Source organism: Eschrichtius robustus, chromosome 11 (assembly GCF_028021215.1).
Source record: "Eschrichtius robustus isolate mEscRob2 chromosome 11, mEscRob2.pri, whole genome shotgun sequence".
Taxonomy (NCBI): domain Eukaryota; kingdom Metazoa; phylum Chordata; class Mammalia; order Artiodactyla; family Eschrichtiidae; genus Eschrichtius; species Eschrichtius robustus.
The window spans coordinates 106,599,134-106,602,713 of NC_090834.1; the positions used below are offsets into that span (position 1 = coordinate 106,599,134).

A 3,580-nucleotide genomic window follows, 5' to 3' on the forward strand; every position below is an offset into this window, starting at 1 on the left:
TCTATTCTCTCCTCAGGGTTATTTCTCAGGGGTGGGCAGGGCTAAGGGCGTTGAGGGGCCCAAGCCACCCTTGTCCCTGAGGCTGCGGGTCTCCTGCCAACACTGGCAGTGACGTAATATTCAGTGGGAGCCTAAAGGTACTAAAAGTCTTTGCACAAAGAGGAAAGCGTTGGGAGTATAGTGGGAATAGGGTGGGGATCTGGGCTGGAGAGGCTCAGAACGCAGAGGATGGGAAGCGCAGGTTGGTTAATAAGCAAAGGTATTTTGAAATTCCAGCAAAATACAGCATTCTTGGAGAGAAGTCCCCTTAGGTTCTCCCCTTTGGTGACAAACCATCATGGAGATGCACCAGAGAAGACAGGAACAATTTAAACAACTTCCCAACTTTTTTTTTTTTTTTTTTTAATTTATTTTTGGCTGCGTTGGGTCTTTGTTGCTGCACGTGGGCTTTCTCTAGTTGCGGCGAGCGGGGGCTACTCTTGGTTGCGGTGCGCGGGCTTCTCGTTGCGGTTGCTTCTCTTGCTGCAGAGCACGGGCTCTAAGTGCACGGGCTTCAGTAGCTGTGGCACGCGGGCTCAGTAGTTGTGGTGCACGGGCTTAGTTGCTCCGCAGCATGTGGGATCTTCCCAGCCCAGGGCTCAAACCCATATCCCAGGCATTGGCAGGTGGATTCTTAACCACTGCACCACCAGGGAAGCCCCAACTTCCCAACTTTTAACTTAGACCCAAATTCAGTGACCTCATTCAAATATAGGCCAAATCCCAACAAATCTGACCTCCCTCCCCTGCCACCCCACCCCCCCAGCAGTCAAGGGATAAATCACAAAATGGTGCGGGGTGGGGAGCAGCCTCTGATTGGTGGACTCGGGTCGTGTGGTCCTTGACGGCTGACCCCATAGACTGAGGATCCAAAATGGCACCCAGAGCCTGCCTGTGGGTTGGGGGAGGGAAGCAGGATCCCGAGGAACCGAGAAGGCTGCACCACATTGTCTTTTTTTTTAATTTAACTTTTAATATTAAGTGAAGAGAAACATTTAAATACACAAAAAGCAAACCATTTACTACCTACTATGTAACTTACTTTTTATTGAAAGTATCTTGCATTCGTGACTGATGCTTTCTGCGTAACGCCATACATTTTAACATTAAAGGTTAAATTATTTTTTACATGCAAGTAGTGTTTATGGTTTTCCCCACATAAGATTACTGATTATAAAAAGATGACACACCACATGGGTTAAGTGTCTCTTTTAATAGAAAAGCCAGCAAACTGTCTAATTCTGTTTCCTCCCAAACCACAAACTGAGTAGTAAATGAGCCTCTAGCCAACATATTCAAAGCTGAGAGGGTTAAAAATGCAAAAACAAGTCCTCAGATCCAATTAAGGGAGCCCTGCTACATACAGGCTAATCAATACCAGTGGAGTCCAGGAAGCTGGAAGACATTCTGATAACCCCACTCTGATAACATTTACCTCAATTAGCCTTTTTCCAGTTTCCAACTCATGAATAAAGATAATACGTTGTTAATTCTATTTCAGAAAAATTTTTGCAAGTTGTTTTATTTACAGTGCCAACTTTTAAAAGTCACTAAACTAAACTGGACAATAAACTAGGCATAAATTACTTTACAAAAAGAGGGAAAGCCCAAAATGCCACTTTCTATAGAGAACCCACAGTTCAATTTTATTCAGAGCCAAGAAAAAAGAACTTTTGATCATACTAGAAGAAACTGAGCCATAAGTTTGGAATCTGTACTGAAACTACACATGCAATGAGGACAACATTCTGCTAATACAACTGATTTGCTGCTGCATTTGTGGACTGTTTTTCTAATGTTAACAATTATAAACAAAGCAGTGCAACTAGTATTTGGAAAAATCCTTAACAGTGTTACAGCATCAGACACAATATTTCACTTCTCCTCACACCACTGGTTCTCTTTGCGTACCTGGGCTTCCTCTTCTTCAGTAAAATCATTTTTGATATTAAATGTCTTTCGAATCTCCTCAGGAGTTTCCCCCTTGATCATATTGGCGACAGTCTTGCAGGTAACATCAAGCAAACCTTTGATGTCTAAGTAGTTTGCTGCCAGTATAAGCTCAAAAAGTGCTCCTTGGTCAACTTTCAGGAATTCTTGATCCCAAGCAGGGATGTCATCTGTCCGCTTTCCTTTGTTCTCATCATCCTCAGGAGGAGGATCAACCTTGTGGTGGGTGCACCGCTGAGTGACCTTTTTTTAATATTGCTGCATTAACATTTGGCAAGAGGAGTAGATCATCATCTCCTTCATCAACCATTCCCAAATCTTCCAACGTGGTCTTAATCGTCACAGATTGTTTCGCAATTTCAACATCAACTTCAAATATGTCTCCATCAGAACTCTGCAACTTAATTGAAGGCATGGTGTTAGGATTCAAGGAGATGGCTGGCGAGAGGCTGATGAGAGCAGGGCGGCGTCTGCAAAAAGAAAGACAGAAAAGCGGAGAACAAGGCCAACCCACCCCATTGTCTTAACGCCTCAAGTGTCCCAGATGGTAGATTCTTGAGCGGGCTAAAGGGAAGATGTCTAAGGACGGTGTAAATTTTGCTCCTTCCTTCCCCACAACTCTAGAGCTTTCTTTATTGTAAAAAAAATTTCCTTTTCCAAGCTTTCAAAACTTTTGAAATGTATGATTTTAAAATCAGGTTTTAAAATGCCCATTAAAGAAATTGGAAAATATACAAAAAGGAAAAACGTTAAGTATGCATTTGTTTCCATTTTATCATGTGTTTATAGAGTGGAGTACAGACTCTGTAATCGTATCTCCTACCGCTCCCCACGACTTCATCCCTTCCTCCCTGTCTCCTTGCTCTTCATCAGCACCGTCTCCTACCCCGAGACCTCTGCCCTGCTCTTCCCTCTGCCTCGAATGCATTTCCCAGACATCTGCGTGCCTTCCTCCCTCACCTCTAAGTCTTTGCTCACACACCACCTTTGTGCTGATGCCTGCCTTGACCACCCTACTTAAAATTGCGTTCTGACCACCCTAATCCCCATTGCAGCACTCTGCTTTGTCTTTCTTCTGTAGTGCCCCTCATCCTCAGCATACTAGCTCATTTCTTTATTTATTGTAATTCTTGTTTACTCTCTGTCTCCCCCTGCTAGACTGTAAGCTCCAAGAGGGCAGGGATCTTTACTGTTTTCTTCATGGGTGCATCCCCAGCATCTAGAACAGTGCCTGTCACATAGCAGGCGCTTAATAGATTTTTGCTTGATGAATTAATGAAAACTGGCTTATGTTTATTGAGTACTTACTCTAAGCCAGGCACCGTGCCAAGTACTTTACATCCTTCCAACACCTCTTGAAGAAAGTTTTAATAAACTCATTTTACAAACAAGCAACCCTAGGCACAGAGAGGGTAAGCAACTTGCCTGAGAACGCACAGCTAGTAAATGGCAGTGCCAGGGCAATTCATCCCTGCCCTGGCTGGTGCGTGTGTGTGTGTGTGTGTGTGTGTGTGTGTGTGTGTGTGTGTATGTGTATGTGAGAGAGAGAGAGAGAGAGGGCACAGTACCAGAGGAACCCAAACAGACCATC

At 44.0% G+C, this 3,580-nt stretch overlaps 1 pseudogene; it reads right to left on the reverse strand.

Annotated features, from left to right (window-relative positions):
* Nucleotides 1-1,743: 1,743 nt before the first annotated feature.
* Nucleotides 1,744-2,493, reverse strand: LOC137772004 (S-phase kinase-associated protein 1 pseudogene; annotated as a pseudogene).
* Between the last annotated feature and the right edge of the window lie 1,087 nt (nucleotides 2,494-3,580).